Genomic DNA, 22,638 nt, shown 5'->3' with positions numbered 1-22,638 from the left:
GTGGATCCAGAACTGGCTTGCCTGCAGAAGGCAGAGAGTGGTTGTGGATGGGTCTTTTTCCGCATGGAGGTCAGTCACCAGTGGAGTGCCCCAGGGATCTGTTCTAGGACCCTTGCTGTTTGTCATTTTCATAAATGACCTAGATGAGGAAGTGGAGGGATGGGTAAGTAAGTTCGCTGATGACACGAAGGTCGGTGGTGTTGTGGATGGTCTGGAAGGATGTCAGAAGTTGCAGCAGGACATAAATAGGATGCAAGACTGGGCGGAGAAGTGGCAGATGGACTTCAACGCGGATAAATGTGTAGTGGTCCATTTTGGCAGAACCAATGGGATGAACAAGTACACTATCAAGGGCAGGAGTCTTAGCTGTGTTGAAGAGCAGAAGGATCTTGGGGTCTCGGTCTACAGGACTCTTAAATCGGCCTCGCAGGTGGAGGATGTAGTCAAGAAGGCGTATGGTGTACTGGCCTTCATTAATCGAGGGATTGAGTTTAGGAGTCAGGAGGTAATGCTGCAACTTTGTAAGTCCCTTGTCAGACCCCACTTGGAGTACTGTGCGCAGTTCTGGTCGCCTCACTATAGGAAGGACGTAGAAGCTATTGAAAGGGTACAGAGGAGATTTACAAGGATGTTGCCTGGATTGGGAGGCATGCCTTATGAAGATAGGTTGAGGGAGCTGGGACTCTTCTCCCTGGAGAGACGAAGGTTGAGAGGCGACCCGATGGAGGTTTATAAAATGTTGAGAGGAATAGATAGGGTGGATTCTCAGAGGCTATTTCCCCGGGTTGAAATGGTCGCTATGAGAGGACACAGATTTAAGGTGCAGGGAAGCAAGTACAGAGGTGATGTCAGGGGTAAGTTTTTCACTCAGAGGGTGGTGAGTGAATGGAATCGGCTGCCGTCAGTGGTGGTGGAGGCGAACTCGCTGGGGTCTTTTAAAAGACTTCTGGATGAGTATATGGGATTTAATGGGATTGGGGGTTATAGATAGGTCTATGGATTGGTAGGTATTGATGTGATCGGCGTAACTTGTGGGCCAAAGGGCCTGTTTGTGCTGTAGTGTTCTATGTTCTAATATACCAACTGATGCCTAACCAGAGAATTAAAAAGCTAGTTAGCATAATCTCCATGTCCATTCCTCTACTTACAAAATCAAGGGATTCCATATGCATTATGCATTTTGAGTAGTCTTACCACCTTGTCCTGCCACCTTCAAAGCTTTGTACTTGTAAAATCTGTTCCTGCGCCAGCGTTTGTATATATTGCCACAAATACTGGGAAAGTTATTAACAATGAAAATATTTTTAATTGTTTGAAGGGAGGATGACTTTTCCATCAAAACTAGCAACCACTGTATTGGTCATTAGAAAACAGTCAAATACCTTATTTTTCTTATTAAGTTAGATGAAAATCTACAGACCTTCTGTTAAAAATCTCACACTTGCATTCTCAAGTTTAACATTGCTAGTCTCCTTCATAAGATCCTGCATATAATGATCAGTTTAGATTTGTTACCAACGATCTTGTCAGACAAAAGCATCTCCTGGGAAAGGATTTGCTACCAATAACCTTACCAGACAATAGTATCTTCTGAGAAAGGATTTGCTATCAACAATCTTGTCAGACAACAGCATCTCCTGGGATAGGATATGCTATTAAGATGCTCTTTATAAATTAATTAGATCCCAAAAACTTATATGTAACCACACATGAGCTGCTTCAGTCTCTAAAGGTGAACTGATTCACATTTTAAGGAGACAATACACAAACTAGTTTATTTTGCAATTGATAAAAACAGTTATATCAAAGAGTATATTATAACTTAATCTAATAATCCCTCAGTTTAAATAATTAACAATTCAAAATCATGGCACCAAGCATTAAATATGATTACACACTATCCCTTGGCAACATAATGTGAAAAACAGCATCAGTTTCCACAAGCAAACCAATGGCACACAGCTCACCCTGTGTTTGTATCTTTTGTTCATTATGAAAGGGGGGACGTTTGGATTTTGAAATGAAACCAGTCTATAAGTCACGTATAGCTTTCCACAGCCAGGTGACCTATGCTATAAGACAGTATCTGTAATCAGACATCCTTGGTGCCAGTTCAATAAAGCCTCTCCCTGAGTGAGAAACACTGACAAAGCACTGCTATCATTACACATGAAACATATATTCAGAGGTGCAAAAAAATAGATTTTGAACTTTGGAAATAATGCAGAGAAGACACTTAGAATTAAGGCACATAGGATAGTCCATATCTGCAGTAAACTAAAGAATAGGGACAATGAAAAAGCAAACATTAACGGACAAAGGAAAAGCATACAAAGTCTGCAAGGAAAATATTGAATGAGTAAAATGGCTGCTGCAAATTTTCCAACTCCATCTCCAGTAACACTGGTTGGTGACATGTGGCAGGATTGGCAGCTTTTCCACTTACAGTGGCAAAACTATAAGATTGAACAGACTTAATTGAAAAGCCTGAATCAATAAGATTTCTAATCCTAACATAGCTACAAACTATATACTACTCTAAATCTAACTGACAAGCAAAGAAAACAGATGATTTTAAAAGCCTTGGATGGACACCTTGGACCCTGAGTGAATGCTGTATATGAATACTATATATTCAACACTACAACTCAAGGAGAGACAAAAACCATAGATTAGTATGTGACTGCAGTAACATAGTTTGCAGAATCATTGAATACAGACATGTAAAGAATTATCTAATTAAAGATAAAATAGTCTTAGGTGTGCAAGAACCCTTGGTGAAAGCAAGTCTACTGAAAGATGAAAGACTGACACTAAATAAAGCGATAGACATGTCATAGAAATCATACAGAAAGAGGCCATTCAGCCCATTGAGTCTGTACTGACCACAAATCCACCCAGGCCCTACCCCCATATCCCTACATATATTTTACCCACTAATCCCTTGAACCTATGCATCTCTGGACTCTAAGGAGCAATTTTAGCATGATCAATCAATCTAACCCACACATCTTTGAACTGTAGGAGGAAACCGGAGTAATCCATGCAGACATGAGGAGAATGTGCAAACTCCACACAGACAGTGACCCAAGCTGGGAATCAAACCCAGGTCCCTGGAGCTGTGAAGCAGCAGTGCTAACCACTGTGCTACTGTGCCGCAGGATACAAATACTGCAGAAGACAGCATACATAGGAAAAGGAGAATGCTCAGCATGGGAGAAGCAGTGTTTTAACTGCAAGAAGCAGAATTATTTCACACACAGTGTTTGGTGAGAAAAAACAAAACAAGTCTCTCCAGATGGCCACTAGAAAAACATCAGCAAAAGAACCTGATGAGAACTGTATGCCATACAAGAGTTGTTTCAATCAAGTCCATAAGTGCCAAATTGTTCATGATTAACCACAGGAGGAGAGTATGAAGCAAACAGGAAGGGACAGATAGACACTTGTGTGCTATGCAACATAATGACCTTCACAGATCTGTATGAAGTGCCTCAATATGACTGTCTGAAAATGAAGCCCTCAAAAGTAAGGTTGAGGCTATAACATGACAGGATACTCATACTGCAAGGAGAAATTAGTCTGAGAACCCAATGCAATGGCAAGAAGGTAGATCTACAATTCCAGATCATAGATACACAATGGCACTCATTTCTAAAGCTTGGACCAGTAACCTGAATGTACCAACAGAGGTATACTCTGTCTCAAAGTACACAAAACCAGTGATGGCAGTACAGGTCCTAGAAGAGTGCAAAGACATGTTTTTGGATTGGGAGAAAAACAAAAAAAAATCGAAAGCAGTGCTCTTCATTAAGAAAATTGAGGATTCTACAACTGAATGCAAAATCTAACAGCAGTCAGACATGATCTGAAAACCATCAAACTGGCAGAGACATTGAATCTGATAGACAAGCGTCTTGTTCAATTAAAGTGAACTACCCGACAATGTGCAACTCTACAAGTGCTACAATAAATATTGATGAAAGGATGGCCTGAGAGCATCAAGGATACATTTGTGGTCACAGGAACATATTGGGCAAACTGAGATAAATTGACAACCCAAAATGGCATCTTGAACAAAGGAAGTAGAATCATCATCCCAATGGAGATGAGGAAAGGTGCTGAAGTTCATCCATGCAAACTATCAAAGAATTAAATTGACTTTGAGAAAGACAAGAGATACGCTTTATTGTCTAAACATGGGCAATGAAATTAAAGACCACATTGGCCAGTGCAGTGTGTGTAACGAGTGGCAAGTTAAACAAGCTGCAGAGCCATTGGTGACATATGATATTCCAGGCAAACCATAAATGAAGATGAGAGTAGATGTTCTCACTTTGGGGGGAATTGATTATCATTGTAGACTGCTATTCTGACTACTGGGAGTTAGACTTTAACAGCAGAAAAAATGATAGAATTCCTGAAAACAAATGTCAGTCAGTAAGGCATTCCAAACATTGTGATATGACAATGGCCCTCATTTCACAAGTGAAGAATTCAGCCCATTCATAAAAGATTGGAAAATTCAACAGTACACATCATCTCCGCACTATCCCCAGTCAAATTGAAAGGTAGGGGTGGCAGTGAAATTTGCTAATGCAATTGTCAAGAAATCAAGCAAATTAAGCACAGACATATTCAAGGCAAAGCATGGACAGTCCTGTACAAAGACTAATGTCATGCCTCACGCAAATTATTCTTCCAAAGCAACAAAGCTCCAAAATCAGAAGTAATAAAAGGCATGAGTGAAAAAATCAAGACGAAATGACGGAAAGCCAAATTTCAGTTTGACAAGACTACCAAACCATTACCATAGCTGTGCGTTGGAAAGCCAGTCAATGTGTAAATCTTCAATGCTCTCAACAGATGTCAGCCCACTGGAAAACTTAGCATAAGTGTAGAGAAATTGTCATCTTATTCATGTGCAAGTGAATGACCAAATATATGACACAGCCACAGGCATATGTCAACCACAAGCATGGTTTTTCCCTCAGTGTGATCAGCCAGTAAGGGAGAAGGAATTTCAGCAGCTGAACTACCACCAATATTAAAGGTTCATGTGTCCCCAGCAACTCCAGTGGAACAACAGTCACCAAGGCACAACAGTGATGGGAATGACACTTTGCAGACAAAGAATAGGAGCCAGACTAAAAGCCAGGGTTAAAGTGCATGAGTGCCATTCAGAGACCCACATGACTTAACACTGTGTGGAATGCATGTGCAGTGACTGGTATAATAAGTCATTAATGCATAAAGATGATGCATAACTTGGGTAACTTATAGTCACATATGATTGTGCATGCAAATATATCTTCTGTTTGTGAAGGGGGATATTTAGGTTTAGAAATGCAATTAATCTACCTGTCGCATATGGATTTCAGTAGTCAGGTGACCTCTACCATGAGGCAGTCTCTGTAAACAAAAACATTAAGGGTCAGTTCAATAAAGCCTTTCACTGAGAAACATGAATGAAGCATTGCAGTTGTTATACATGAAACATCCAACACCTTTCTCGACTTCTCCTTTGTCTCTAAATTGTCAGGATGCTTGTCCATTACTCCGTACTAGATGAGAATAAATTTCCTCCAATTTAACATCAGGAAGACTGAAGCTATTGTCTTTGGTGCCCAGCACAAATACATTCCCTAGCCACGGATTCCACCCTTTTCACAGTCTGAGGTTGTACCAAATTTTTTGCAACTTTGCTGTCATATCTGACACAAGGTCAGTTTCCCACCATGTATTTGCACCATCACTAAGATTACCAATTTCCATCTTTGTAGCAGTGTCTGCTTCTGCCTCTGCCTTTGATTTCCTCATAGTACGATTTCTGGCTTTTGCTTTTCAAACAATAAATTAATTGGAAATTAATTGTTAAAATTTTTAAAGCAAATATTTTAAAGGCAAATTATGGGCAGTTGTGCACCATTTATACTTTCAAAATGGAAAACATATTAATTAAAGCATCTTATCCAACTATTCATTTATCAAGCTGCAGTAGGCAGAGAAAGCAACAGAAAAGAATTTTAGAAATACTTTGAGCCAACATATTTCAGAGGAAAATTAATATAAACCTCCACTGCAATGCTCCCAAATCTCAGGAACTTCTCTTACTGTTAACAAAGCCCAATGCCCTCAAGTTAGTGTTGCTAAACCCTAAGATCCTTCTTTATTAGTACATGATGCCTACAATTTATTTGTGTATCCTGGGCTTTTAAGAAGGTCAGAGGTAAGATTGAGTACAAATGTAAAGGAACAAATGATAATAACCAAGATCACTGATCATGATTTTGATGTAGAAATGGTTAAAGTCACTGAATTTTAATTTGAAAAGTCTAGCAAAAATACCATATTTTAAAATTACAATTTGATTTATTCAATAACTGTAAATCAGAAGTGCTTATAATATATTGCATATTGAATTACATAATATGTGACCGAAAACAGTGATTCAATAGCATGTACAAAAATCTTTCAAACTACCATATATATTAGCTTGATTAATATTTAAGAAACATTATTGTTCACTAAAACTCTAGAATTATTTAAACTTTTTTTATACACAGTAAATAGGAATTCCATCTCAATGCTTCCTGACCCATGACATCTACTCATGTACTTTAAAGAGAAAAATTCATAGGCTGGCAAATGCAAACGCAGAATGTCAGTTACAATTCCATCACTATTTACAAACTCATCTGTTTTACGTGTTTTTTTTGCAATATTCAACATATTCTAGAGTATCAAAAATATACGACACATTCTCCATTACATTCTAACAGAACAACATATCCTCTGAGTTATAAATTAATAAAATGGAGGATCCTCATGTAATACATATTTTGTGTTTGTAACACCTCTAACATCATTGTTTAATAATGCTGAAAGATGCCCTTTAATAATAGGATATGGTGCTCAACTTATTGATCAACAGGTCCGATGCACCACAGCAAAATATCGCATTGCCCTCCTCAGAAGACAAACACGTGACATGACCAACAGAGTACGCTTCGTCGTCCAGAACTTCCCTGGAGTGGAGAAACTGCAACATCTTCTTCAGAGCCTTCAACAGTCATTGGTGAAGACAAAGTCTTGCCAAGGCCATCCCCAGATCCCCACTACTTGCCTTCAAACAACCACACTACATCAAACAGACCAGCCTTCAGGAGAATAGTGACCACGACACCACACAACCCCGCCACAGCAACTCTGCAAGACGTGCTGGGTCATTGACATGGATGCCATCATCTCATGTGAGAACACCATCCACTGTACATATTCATGTGACTTGACCAACATTGTCTCCTATTATACTGCAGAAAAGCATGTCCCAAGATGTGATAGGTTGGTGAGACAATGCAGATGCTATGACAACGGATGAATGGACACTGTGCAACAATCATCAACCTGGAGTTTTCCCTTCCAGTCGGGGAACACTTCAGCAGTCAAGGACATTCAGCTTCCAATCTTCAGGAAAGTGTTCTCCAAGGCGGCCTTCAAGAACAAAACAATGCAGAATCACTGAGCAGAAACTGATAGCCAAGTTTCGCACGTATGAAGGCAGCCTCAGCCAGGATCTTGAGTTCATGCCACACCACATGTAACCCCTATCATTTAACCTGAGCTTGCAAAATCCTACTAACTGCCCTGGCTTGACATTATTCAAAAGACAATGTTGTTGAGGAGAATACTGAGATACAGATTATTAGACTAGACGGGACTGAGGTTCATAAGGAGGAGGTGTTAGCAATTCTGGAAAGTATGAAAATAGATAAGTCCCCTGGGCTGGATGGGATTTATCCTAGGATTCTCTGGGAGGCTAGGGAGGAGATTGCAGAGGCTTTGGCTTTGATCTTTAGGTCATCATTGTCTACAGGAATAGTGCCAGAAGACCGGAGGATAGCAAATGTTGTCCCCTTGTTCAGGAAAGGGAGTAGAGACAACCCTGGTAATTATAGACCAGTAAGCCTTACTTCTGTTGTGGGCAAAGTTTTGGAAAGGATTATTAGAGATAGGATTTATAATCATCTAGAAAGGAATAATTTCATTAAGGATAGTCAACACTGCTTTGTCAAGGTTAAGTTGTGCCTCACAAATCTTATTGAGTTCTTTGAGAAGGTGACAAAAGAGTTGGATGATGATAAAGTGATTGATGTGGTATACATGGATTTCAGTAAAGTGTTTGATAAGGTTCCCCATGGTAAGCTATTGCAGAAGTTACGGAGGCATGGGATTGAGGGTGATTTAACAGTTTTGATCAGAAATTGGCTAGCTGCAAGAAGACGGAGAGCGGTCGTTGATGGGAAATGTTCATCCTGGAGTTCAGTTACTAGTGGTGTACTGCAAGGATCTGTTTTGGGGCCACTGCTGTTTGTCATTCTTATAAATGACCTGAATGAGGGCGTAGAAGGATGGGTTAGTAAATTTGCAGATGACACTAAAGTCAGTGGAGTTGTGGACAGTGCAGAAGGATGTTGCAGGTTACAGAGGGACATAGATAAGCTGCAGAGCTGGGCTGAGAAATGGCAAATGGAGTTTAATGTGGAAAAGTGTGAGGTGATTCACTTTGGAAGGAGTAACAGGAATACAGAGTACTGGGCTAATGGTAAGTTACTTGGTAGTGTGGTTGAGCAGAGAGATCTTGGTGTCAATGTAGATAGATCCCTGAAAGTTGGCACCCAGGTTGTTAAGAAGGCATACAGTGCGTTAGCTTTTACTGGTAGAGGGATTGAGTTTCAGAGCCATGAGGTCATGTTGCAGCTGTACAAAACTCTGGTACGGCCGCACTTGGAGTATTGCGTATAGTTCTGATAGCTGCATTATAGGAAGAATGTGGAAGCATTGGAAAGGGTGCAGAGGAGATTTATCAGGTTGTTACCTGGTATGGTGGGAAGGTCTTATGAGGAAAGGCTGAGGGACTTGAGGCTGTTTTCGTTAGAAAGAATGTTAAGAGGTGACTTAATAGAGGCATATAAGATGATCAGAGCATTAGATAGGGTGGACAGTGAGAGCCTTTTTCCTCGGATGGTGATGCTAGCACAAGGGGACATAGTTTTAAATTGAGGGGTGATAGATATAGGACAGATGTCAGAGGTAAGTTCTTTACTCAGAGAGTAGTAAGAGTGTGGAATGCCCTGCTTGCAACAGTAGTGGATTCACCAATATTAAGGTAATTTAAATGGTCATTGGATAAACATATGGATGATATTGGAATAGTGTAGGTTAGATGGGCTTTAGATTGGTTTCACAGGTTGGCACAACATCGAGGGCTGAAGGGCCTGTACTGCACTGTAATGTTCTATGTTCTAATTCCCATCTCTTTAACCTGTGATTATCCCTCTCTCTGTACCTGTAAAGACTTGTTTACCTGTAAATTCCATTATCTTGCAATTGTGTTTCTGCCTATATATGCTGTGTTTGTGAACTCACCTCTCCACTCACCTAATGAAGGAACAGTGCTCCGAAAGCTTGTGATTCCAAATCAGTTGGACTTTAACCTGGTGTTGTGAGACTTCTTACTGTGCCCACTCCAGTCCAACACCGGCATTTCCACATCATCATGTTTAAAGCGCAATACGCTGCAGAAAATGAATTATGAAGTATAAAAGCGGGAATAAGGCCAACCATTATGATTTTTTAGTGAAGTTCAGGATGAGCCAAACATTTATAAGCATCTTCTAGTCAAAGATAAATAATGATCTCCTAATTGAACTCGTGATGTACTTTCTAAGTTGGTGCAAGTGATAGACCAGGCTTCAGCTTAGTCATAGGATAATATACTGTGTTACTGTAACTATCTTGTCATTGTACAACAGTCTGGCATCCAATTTACCATGAACAATGCCATACAGGACCTGATAGTATCGTATAAAAGCTATTCTGATGACTCCACTACCATTGAAATCATCTTTCTCAAGCTACTGTGGAGATGAATAACAGACATTTGGGATGGAGAGAATTCATTTGCACACTGTCAACTATTCACAATCTATATTAATGACATAAATGAAGAAGCAGAGAGTAATGTATCAAAATTCACTGATGATACTAAACTCGATGGAGAGATAAGCTGAGGGGAGGACACAAAAGCTTCAAAGATATTGACAGGTTAAGTGAGTGAGGGACAAGATGACAGTGTATAATGTAGGGAAATATGAAGTTATTCACTTTGTTCATAAAAATAGAAAAGCACAATATTTTTAAAAGGTGTGAAACTTGTGTGTGTTGACATTCAAAGAGTCTTGGTTCTGCTCGTATAAGGAATGCAGAAAGTTAGTATACAGGCTCAGCAAGCAATTAGGAAAGCAGATTGCACGTTGGCCTTCATTGCAAGGGGATTAGAGCACAAGAAAAAGTAGTCTCACTACATTTGTACAGCATTTTGGTGAAATCACATGTGGAATACTGTGTACAGTTTGGTCTCCACTTGCATTGGACGTGGTATGCTGAAGGTTCACTAGATTGGTTCCTGGGATGAAGGGTTTGCCCTATGATAAAATGCTAAGTAAATTTTTTATATTCTCTGGAGTTTAGAAGAATGTGAGGCAGTCTCATTGAAATTGTAAAGATTCTGCCAAGGCTGGTAAGTGCTGAATGATTCTGCTGGTTGGTGAGCTCAAAACATGGAGGCATTGTCTGAGGATAAGGGGGCAATCATTTAGGACTGAAATGAGGAGATATTACTTCATTCAGAGGGTTGACAATATTTGGAATTGGGATGTAGATACTCAATCATTGAATATGTTTAAGGCTGTGGTAGATTTTGGTCTCTTTGGGAATCAAGGGATATGAGAAGCAGGCAGGAAAATGGAGTTGAAGCCCAACATCAGCCATGATGATATTGAACTGCAGAGCAGGGTCCATTGGCAATTTGGTCTGTTCCTGCTCCTATTCCTTGTGTTCTTTGTTTTATTTTAGCACTGTGCAGGTTTACATCAATTCCTGGGGAATTAGGATAATTCTGAATAAAGCCACTGTAAGCTCAGGTCAACAGAATTATCTCAGTCAGAATAAGAATCACTAGAAAAACAAGAGATGTGGGACAATAAAATTCTCAGAGAAAATGCCCTTTTTCAAGATAGAGTATTTAGAGTTCATATTGGATTCAAATTGATTTAACATACATAATTGGGAAAAATGTAACTTAGTTCCATTCTCAGCCAATGTTTAAATATGCAGATTTTCTGGCTGATATTGCTGAATAATGATCAAAAGCAGAATTGATGACTGAATTTTTTTTCCTTTACCGAAAATGATTTGCTGCTTTATTGCTATAACCAGCAGAGATCAGTACAAATCAGGGATCAAATTGTGAACCTCCTGGTCCATACGTAAAATCATAAAATGGTTCATTGTGTGCATGTGGGCTGTCTGCAAGGACTACTCAGCTTGTTTCACTCCCCTGCCTTTTCCCTGTAATTCTGAATTTTTATTAAGCTTTAGATAATTACATTTTGAAAGCAACAATTGCATTGGCCTTCTCCACACTCTCAGCAAGTGCATTCTATATCCAGAAAAGAAGAGTGACATAATGGTTAGCACCACTGCCTCATAGTGACAGGGCCCTGAGTTCAATTCCCAGCTTGGGTCACTGTCTGTGTGGAATTTGCACATTCTCTGTGGGTTTCCTCCCACAGTCTGAAAGATGTGCTGGTTAGGTGCACTGATCCAAACAAGGGTGCTGGAGTGTGGTGACTAGGGGAAATTTCACAATAATTTCATTGCAGTGTTAATGTAAGCCTTATTTGTGACTAAATAAACTTTTCCTCGTGCCATCTCTGGTCCTTTTATCAATCACTTTAAATTGGTGTCCTCCAATTCTTGATCCTTTTGTCATCAGAAACATTTACTTTGTCCAGCCTCCTCAAGAGTTGAACATGGCTTTCAGTATTGCATTCCCAAGAAACAATTATATTTTAATTTATTATAGAACCAAAGAAAAGTTGCAGCGCAGAAGGCCATTCAGCCTATCTTGTCTATATCAGTCCGAGGACACCCAGGTGCACCTTCTAATCTCACCTTCCTGCACCCCAGCCATAAACCCTGTAGCTTAGTTTAGGTGCAGACTGAGGTACTTTTTAAGAGTTTAGAGTCTCTGCCGCTACCACCAACTCAGGTAGTGAATTCCAGACACCCACTACTCTCTGCATAAAAAAGTTCTTCCTCTTTTAATAACCTCTTTCTCTTATATAACTTATTTTTACAAAAAGAATGCTTCCTTTTCCATTGATCCACAAGCACAAATCAAAGTGATGAGGCATGGATCACATGTATGGCATTGCAGAGATGAATAAAGCTGGTACAGTAGTGCTGTAAATTAATGTAAGCTTTCATGATAAGTATCTGTAAATACTAATGTTGCTGTGTATTGAAACATTACAAAAAATGTCACATGAAAATTTGCCCAGTTATTTAGCTTGTAAAGCTGCCCTTTTATTAAACTATCATTTTTCTCATCTTCTGAAAATCAGGTTAGCATCCAGCTATTTCTCATGTACTTAATTAATTTCACTGAACTGTGCACTGCATGAACTAATAAACCTTGATATACATATATATTTTGTTAAATCAAGATTTGTTTGTAATATGCACACCATTTATCTTATGTAGGTCAACTGGATTCGATCTCTAATACCTCTACAAAAGAATCGCTGGGATTAAGGAAAATGGATTTCTGCAGAGCATGTAATTTATTTGCAAATGTAATGCATTTCAAGTAGTGAAATAATGCCACATGTTACATGATTTTCCACTATGAAATGAATCCAATGGCACATTAATTTTGAAGTTCAAACTGCAGAATTTAGCAAGACAAATGAGGCTAATGGTGAGGCCTGTTTGCTGTGTCTGCTTCTAAAAGCTTAATAGTGTGACAGATTAAAAACTTAGCAATATATTTTTATATGGATGTTTACATTTCTGGCAAAATAAATTCATCAGCAAATAAACAACATTCAGTTAATAATTCAAATGTGATTACCAATTTGTATTTTTAAAGGTCTTCATTGTTTACCAGTTTAAAAAGAATTGTACAATGCAATATTAGAACAGTAACATAATTGAAAAACCATAAAAAATACTATTTAATGAAAGTTTAGGTCAAATAATACCCAAATTCTAAAATATTACATGATCCAGGGTTAGAATAAGAAAGCTCACCATTTATAATTTGTTTACATCCAACTAGGCAAGCAAAGAACATAAGGCTCATTCCTTTTCTTCAAAGGAGGAAATGGAGCTGGGATTGTGAACTAAGAGATAAAGAGTTGCTTAACAGGATACAGGAATTACTTTTAACTTTCTATTATTTGATGCGGGAGCCAAAATGCATGCAGAGGGGGTAACATTGATGATATACAGTAGTTAAATTAGACTGGAATGGCCATTCCATTCTTGCTGGTTGGAGTTTTGTAGCACCTCTTCTTGTGAAGTTAGTCTTGCTTCTCTATCCTGCTGCTCCTCCAGTTCTGCTCCAAAGTGCTGTCCCGTATCAAATTCTTGCTGTGTAACATGGTTCTGGTCCTGATAGTACCTTAGAGTGGGAACAGGTACTATTTGGTAGTAGGACTCGATAATCTAAGGTACCACAATTGTACTAAATCTAAGGATATTTGTTACAATTGGTTTACAAGTCAAACTGAAGTGATCCTTAACATTTTACTTCAAATTGAATGTGACAGACAAAAATCATTATTATAGCTTTAGGCATATTTGAAGCTATTCTCCACAGTCAGTCAGATCAGGCAATGCCTATTGATAATTTTAAATGATAAATTTACTAATAATGGCTCACTTGCAAATCTATTACTATACCAAAAAATTAATGCAACTGAAAAAAATCTAAACTTACTTCTACACATTCTTCAGTTTAGACAATTCATATTGCTTTTGTAATAATAATGATCAGATAGATCCGTTAAAACATTTTCGATTGCCCAACATTTTTTTCAGTTACATTTTGCAGAGTTGGAAGTTCTAGTGATTTTGGAATGAGCTTTCCTGATCTAAAACCGAATGCTTTTCTTGGGAGACTGGTATCTGCTGATCATAGAATCCTGCAATGCAGGCAGCCATTTGGCTCATTGAAACTTCACCAACTCTCCAAAGAGCATCCCACCAAAGCACATCCTAATGCCCCATCCATCATAGTTAATCCATTTAACCTATACACTAGGGACAATTTCGCATGGTCAATCCACATAACCTGCATATCTTTGGCCTGATGAATCTCAACAAATGATAAATGATCCTTTAATTGTTTTAGAATGAAAGCAAATCCTTGTCTCCAATTTGTGAGCAACTTCATTTTTTTGGCCACAACTGATTTTACTTCAGAGGGCAATCAGGAGATAACTATGTAAGTGTTGGGCTGGAGTTACAAAGATGAGACTGGGACAGGTCAGCAGATTTATTTCCCTCAAGCACATTCATAAATCACTTGGGGTTTTATAATTATCTAACAACTGCAGGCTTATTTTTAAGGATAATCCTTGTCATTTAATAAATATTTAAAATGGACAGTCTCTTGCATCAGCCCAAAAGTGCTGCATTAGTGTCAATCTCAAATTTTCCTGTTATGGTGTCATAAGTGCTCTATTTCTATTCTGGGCAGAAAGAGTTGTGTCTACAGTGATATCACAAGTGGCATATGTATTTATTTAAATGTATTTTTTCTCCATTATTTTTAAGCATTTAATGTACAAAGAGTTAGTGAACCAGATGTTCAACTCTACTCTCTTCATAGCACCTTTGTTGAAAAATTCAAATAATGAAAAACTTATTGAACATCAAAATTTTAATGACATCATGCCCGTCAATGAGACAATTCAATTCCTGTACCTGAGAAAGGACTTGTTTCTATTCACATTATGAAGAATAACAGTTTTCTATTCATCACTGCTTAGTATTGAATTTTGGTTCTGGCATAATCAAATTTTACTCTGGGATTTAGAGGTTGGTTCTTGATCAGTGAATGCAACAATTCTAGAAAAGGGTGAAAGAAAGGTCTTAAATATGTATGTATAAAAGTTGTGTGGACTTACAGAAGACATTCATAAAGTATCTCATAAGAGACTGTTAGATAAAGTTGAAGCTCATGGAATTGAAGGCAATTTATTGATCTAGTTAGAAAATTAGCTGAGTAGCAGGAAACAAAAGAGGGATAATAGGCATGTACTCTTATTGGGAATGTGACTAATGGTCTCCTGCAAGGATCTGTATTAACTATTCACATTAGTAAATTTGCTGGGATAAAAAGCCCCATATCCAAGCTTGCTGATTGCACAAAGAAAGGAGTGAAGAAGGAAGTGTGTTGTTACAAGATATTGATAGACACTGAATGGGCAAAATTGTGGCGAATGGATTTCACAGTAGGAAGTGTGAGGTCGTCGACTTTGGACTTAAAAACATAGTGCTTTCCAAATGTTGAAAAGTTGAAAACATGGAATTCCAAAGCAGCTTGTGGGTGCAGGTATACGGATGAATAAAATGTTATGAACCGCTCCAGCAAAAAAAATCAGTGAAGGATTAAAATACAAGAGGCTAGAAGTTATATCAAAACCAAAGGAAGTTCTGGTGACTGCAATTCAGGACACCACATTAGGAAGGATATATTAGCCTTCAAAGGAATGCAGGGTATATTTAACAGAGTGATAACCAGACTTCAAAGATTAATTTAAAATGACAGATTACAAGAATCAGTTTTTTGCCTTGGAAGTTAGATATTTAAGGGGCAATTGATCAAAATTTGAGATAGGAAAAAGAGAATTTATTTCCACTGGTTTGGGAAGTCTAGATAGGAGACATACTCTTGAATTTAGAACCGTATGTTTCAGGATTGAAGTTTAGGAAACAGAATATTCAAAAGGTGATAGGGTTTTGGAACACACTGCAAATGACAACTGATGCCAGATTAATTGTCAGTTATCTCTACCACTTGGGTTGGAGGCAAACGTTCCTTAGTCTGAAAGCAGTATATCTCAAAATCTAAGGGCAGATTTCAATGAAACAGAAGTGTAGCCAAAAGAAAATCTTTTTGACAATGTTGCAGATTTGACTCATGGAATTTTAATAACCATTAACACTGGAAGATGGGGTATATTAAAACAGTGTTATGGGGTGTTTTATTTTGAATGTTATTGATCACCGTAGAATGTTGTGGATTGTCTCAGCTCCTTAGCTGTTGAATTGTGAGCAGAGTTTTCATAAGAAGTTGTTGGATGCAGATTGGCTGAAACCTCTTCAGGTGAGCTGTAAACTCTAGAATTTCTTTCAGGTTTGGAAGTGTGGATAATTATAGACATGTTGTATTAGCCCATCAAGGCAGAAGTACAAGTGCCCTCTTGCTTTCTTTAAGTATATTTTTATTGAAAGTTTTCTTATTTTACATTTACAAGATTCAATAAATTGCCAAAATCTAGTACAGTACAGTTATTCCACACAAAACATACTCAAAACACCAGCAAATATTTATACAAATGACCCCCTCCTCTCAGCAAGGGAAACCCTTAGGATTAACTGCAAAAAAAAATCAGAGCCTATAACACCTCGTCTACCCGGACAGAAAAGGAAACTCCAGAGCGAGAAGCATCAGAATTATCCAATAGATGTGCACAGGAAGGATACCAGGAACAGAATAGCACAAGCATAATCTCACAAATAACAGGACACTGGACACACTCCTACACCCTTTCTGCAAGTACCCCAGAGACAACATTTAGGCCCCACTATCAATGCATTCGACTCATTTCCGCACTCAGAAAAACTAACAACTGGATAATATGCCCACCATACATTCCATGAGCCAAATAACCACTGCTACTAGGTGCAGAGCCAAAACAAAATAGAAGACCAACCGAACAAAGATAGATATCCAAGGTTTAGTTAACTACTCCGGGGTGTGCACCAGAACATAATTTCCCCACTCCAAAAATATTAGAGATGCCAATGACTAAAAACTCTAATCTTTTCCAGCACACATGATCTGTCTGTACTCTCACAGGAAACAAGGATTCCCAAAGAACTATAAAATTACAAAAAAAAACACAACCAGTAGATCTAACAGGGAATTCTCCTCATCCATAATGCTGCCTCAAGGCCTTACCAACCATCTTTGTACCAAACAACCTACCCACCACCCTCCTGTGGTGCTCGTCTTTCATTTAAGAAAATCAAGTGAAGAGTACTGAAAGTTATACTTCCTCAGTGTAAACGCAAGGATTACAGCAAACAAAAAACGAAACCAGGTAAATACTGTACAACCCTCATGTCATACAACCAACTCAATATATTTCTCAATGGAAAGGAGTTCTACAAACTATGGCCTCCCTTGTTTCACTGTCAGAGCATGCTGGTGGATAAATACCAAAAATAAAAAGTAGACAATCCTGATTTTCACAGTATAACAGGCAGCAGATATGTCTGTCAGAACCTTTTAAAACAAAAAATCACACCATCAGGATTATAATCTCAAGAGAACAAAGTTCAGGATTAATGATGAACTGCAAGATACAATAACCAGCTGTGGAGCTTGATAAAACCAAAACCACGAAAGGATCATTGAGCAACATCCTAGATCCACCCAGAGTTTCATACCATCCTTCTGAAGCCCTGGCAAAGAAAAGCCTAGGTCCTGGATGATGGTAAGGACCAGACATGTCCAGCAACCTCCAACCCTTCTTGATGAGCGGAGGACAAGACAGCATAAGACCAGTTGTAAGAGTCTTTGACCCACCACAAGCCTCAAAGACTGGATACAGAGTGCACCATTGAGCCCCCACCAAGGAAATTGCCCCCTCAGTTGACAGGCTTCTTTTCTCCACTTTGTCCATTCTCCTTGAGATATTTTGTAATTCATCAATATGAGCACCAATAATCTGTGCCAGAGAGCTGTGACTTCATCCACCATTTCATTCATAATAGTACCCATCATCTCAATGCCAATAGCATCACCGAAGCGTAGGGCTATTCACTAGCAAAACCAACACACAGGTTGATGGATTTTTGTTAACCGAAGATATTAAGGGATATGAGAGAAAGGCAGGTACATGCAATTAAATCCCAGACCAGACATGCCCTCATTGAATGGCAGAACAGACTTGAGGGACTGTATGGCTTACTCCTGTTCCTATGTTCAAGTCCTTAGTCAGTTTGAGTTCCAGCAATAGATGTACTACTCTTCAGATAGCAGTCAGAAAGCTGTGGATGTTAATGAGTGATAACATTTTCATATGGCTACCATGTTATATCACCTTTTACACGTATGTGCCCACTTAAACAGTGGGAATTGTATCATGTTTTTACTTACATAAATGGAATTCAAATTCTCAAATGGCCATGCTGAGATTTGAATGACTAAGAAAGTTCCTTTTAAAAATCAATTATGTCCACTTGAGCAATGTGTGCAATTAGTCACAACTCATTTTCTGACTTCCACTTTAATAGGCATCAATGTCACTCATTTGCATCAATTTTAGTCAATTGAGAATGCATCTCTAATTTACATGATGAACTTCTCCCTCATTCAGTAATGTCATATTTCTGGGATTAAATTATCAGAATTTTTAAAACAAAATTAAAATATCATTTACAACACAAATATACGTGAAAAGACTGAAGAGATAAAGCTATAAGAGAGAATGATGATTACAGCAGAGCTGAAATTTGGACAAAAGACCGACCAAGTCAGTTTGCAAAATAAGTAATTGAAACGTGACGTAACATTGTAGGAATATTTTGGTTCACGATGAAACTTATCATAGCATCCATATGGCTAATTTTGTTTCTCATTCCAGCTGACAAGTTTGGGAAGTGACTTGAATACATTGGATGTGACAGTAACTTAAATTTCTTAATGTGGGAAGATGCTACAACCTGCATAATAGCAACCTGAGTGTCTTCAGTTTTGTCTGTTGGTGAGGAAGTTGGAGTCCCTATTGGAAATAGATTAAAAACAAATACCACAATACAAAATGTGGAACGTAAAACACTTAGTTCTGGCACCATCACGCTTCTAAACAAATTCCTTGTTTGATTCAGTGCTTTGATCTGTTTACAATGCAACCTATCACTCTTTCACTTTGTTGCTAAGATGCAGTCCATTTCAAACACGAAGCTGTAAAATAACACTCAAATTCATTGACACTGCCATGGATTTCTAAAATAATGAGAAAAAAAACTATTGGTTCTATCAAGTTTATTCCTTCCAAAACTCCTTTAAGACTACCCAAATCATAGACTCTCAATCCCATCTCCACATCTTTGAAGGTAAATTTAATGAGTAACAATTGATCTAAATTTTCTCTTCAAGTGCAGTGAGACTGCTGGAATTTGGCTTGTATGTTTTTTTTGTAGGTGAAAACTGAAGAAAAGTTGAATGGGCACAGCTGGCATATGACAGTAAGCAAATTAGAAAAGCTTGGATTCCATCAACAGGGAGAGAAGCAATGGTTTGTGAAAAACAAAATTAGAAAGGTTAAGAGTACACATATAAATTGCACACATCTCTCTCTCTCTCTCTATAATGAACAATGACATATTGAGGTGTACCATTCTCAGAGCTGAAGACTGTTTTGATAAAAGACATACGTGAAATGTCATTTTTGTTGCAGCCGAATGACTTGCTGTGCATTTCCAGCAGTGTTTTAATTTCAGCCTTTCAGAATATAGTTTAAAAAATAAGTGGATCACTTGTATTTTCTAATCATCAAAAGTGGAGTAATTAGAGCCCTTCCTATCAAAATTTGATTATTCCAAAAGAAAATGAGGAAAAACAATTTATACAGACCCCGTCAAATTTCCTTTGTTTTTCACCAACCACACGTTGGAGACATGGGTCAAACAAAAGTTTGCTTCCAACTGGTTTGTCCTTCCCTGGTGCATTTGGTTTACGTGCATCTCTGTATATGAATGGATGTATCCTGCACTGATACGGCCAACTGTAAAATGGGAGGGAGTGGTGGACAGAAGTTGGGATAATATAAAAGTAAATTCCCAATTTGTGCATTTCTCTTTATCCAACAATGTTAGTTATTTGACCACTATATTTCCTATCTGCTGACAAAACACAGGTGATTATTACAGGCTTTATTTGATATAAATATAACCTTTTGAAACAACTCAATTAGAATACATTTTCAGATTATGCTTTAAAATTGATAAAGCATCTACCAATATTAATTAAATAACCAGTGTCATTATTTTCTACTTCTCTTAACTCAAATTTTATCTGAATATAGTTTTTGAAATTTAACCACTTTTGAAAATTAAAACAGTCAAATAGATTTTGTTAAAGTCAGAGAAACATTGCTGGTTATTTATCTAAGTCAACAGCTCCATTCTCAACTTGTGCAGACTGTGTATTGCTCAAGTTGCAGAACCTACCTTCAGCTAACAAAACCACCAGTATGGGTAAAAACATCAAGTTCAATCCACAGCCCTTAAGAAAGATTGAGGCCGAGGCCTTCAAGTAAAATCTTTAATGCGGTTAACAAGCTATATGATAAAATATGTGTTTTTTGTTTGAAATCTTATTTTGAACACTAGTTATTTCAACATAACTTTAAAATAAATAATTGAGTGATTAAATTCATTCATCAACAAACCATTACGATGATATACATGGGAAAATGCTAATGGAAAATGGTTAAACACCAATCATGAACAGGAAGTCAAGTTTGCGGACAGGAGGTAAACACATATGCAGATTTTAATATAGATGTTGTAACTCAAATCTTTTTACCTCTACCTTTTTGACACTTTCATTATTTCAAAGATTCTGAACATATTATATCTGTTCGAGTCTTTTACAATTCCATCAAGGTTTGGAACCATTCTTTAACATTTTTCAATATGTATATTTTTTTAAATGAGGAACAATGACTTCAACAGCATACCATTCTCCAGATCCTATTTCGCTAATGACAAATTCAGCACCCAACAACAGCCGTTTCCCCACCACTACCTATTAAATTTCTTCTCATTGCTGCAGCAAAATACACCAAAGCTGGCATGAGAGAGCTCGGTGTTGTACTTTAAAACAACTAGCAGAATTGTACTTAGTATCCAGAACAACACAAACAAAACACTGGTAGCTAGACCTAAACATTTGAGTGGGAAGTTTTGTAGGAACCCAGATTGAAGGTGACTAATAGCCGGATAGTAATTTTAAACAATTCCACGTGGGCAAGGTCCTATGGCGCAAGAAAGGAAGGATAAACTAAGAAAAACGTTATAGTTCCCAGCTGATGGCCGGAGATCTGCAGACAAAGATTGACAAATGAAGGAAGGTTTTAAATAATTAGCAGTACATTTCAGAAAGGTCACTTAATTGAAACACAAGCCTCAGGCAACTTGAGTAGCACCAGAGGCATGAAATAAAATGATTAAGCTGAGGGGATCAGAGATCAGATGAGACGAATCAACTAGAAGTTTACATGATAGCAGGGGTGACAATAAGTGATCTATAAGGTGACCAAGGTGTGCAACAGTAGTAGCTTTAACCAAAAAGGAGTTGAAATGTCCAGTTCACATGAAACGTAAAGCAGGGGGGCAGTGTATGTTAAAGTTGGTAAAATTAAAATGCACAGAGTCTTTGCAACAAAACAGCTCTTGAATTAAAATCCTCAGTATTAATATTTCTTTGTGCATATGTGAAAGTGTTCAGATAGTATCAGCTGTTTGTTTGTTATAACTGGTTTAGAATGGAGGGAAAACTATGACACATGAAGGTGTTAACAGGACTAACTAATTTATTGGCTAGCGCTGCCAGAGTTGGAACTTCAAAATTAGTGGGGAAAAAGAACTGTCAGAAATATCAGCCCAATTGAATCTGCTCATCTTTAAACATATAGCCATCCACATTTAAATTCGTTAGACATGAAATCTGAAAGGTTCAATAATCATTTTGCCTATTAAAAATATTTTTCACATCTAATTATTTGCTAGGTAGCAGGGGGAGGGGGTTGGAAGAGGAGATATAGTGGAAGGTGGCAAATGACAGCTACTAATTAAAGTGGCTTCAGTCTATCCACAGATGAATTTCTATATTCAATCTGAATATCAAATATTGGTATAAAAATATAAAAGTAAAAATAGTGCGATGCAAAGTATTTGGTAATGATAAAGGAGATTTCATTAGTTAATGACTACATACTAAATGCTGAACATCTACATATCTAAACAATGATTTTTCATCTATTAAGCCTTTTAAAAATATTTTGACACTTATTTTTCATATCCTCCTTCATTTCCAGTTGAGGATTTACCAAAGCTTTGCCAATGCCACTCTGTAAACAGCCCACAAACCAATATTAAAGCAGTGAAGGCTTTGTTTATTCACTTACTGGTACATAATCTTGTGGTACTATTCTTACGTATACTTGGCATGTTAGTATGAATCAATTGTAGTGGAATGGAATGGCACATTAACTACAATTCTTTTTGTGGTGGGGGGAGGGGAAGGGAGGCAAAAAACAAAAAAGGAAGCAACAGCAACAGTGACGAGCCTGGGTCAAATAACAATCCGCCCGATACTAGCTGGATGTTTCATTTGAATCTCAAATATAACAGGATGAGCGATTTCTCAGTCTACTGAAACATTCATCATGGAATTGAATTTTGGGCAGCCTCGAACCATTTCCT

Source organism: Carcharhinus amblyrhynchos, chromosome 8 (assembly GCF_965287045.1).
Source record: "Carcharhinus amblyrhynchos chromosome 8, sCarAmb.v2.hapA, whole genome shotgun sequence".
Taxonomy (NCBI): Eukaryota; Metazoa; Chordata; class Chondrichthyes; order Carcharhiniformes; family Carcharhinidae; genus Carcharhinus; species Carcharhinus amblyrhynchos.
This window is presented reverse-complemented; position numbering follows the sequence as displayed.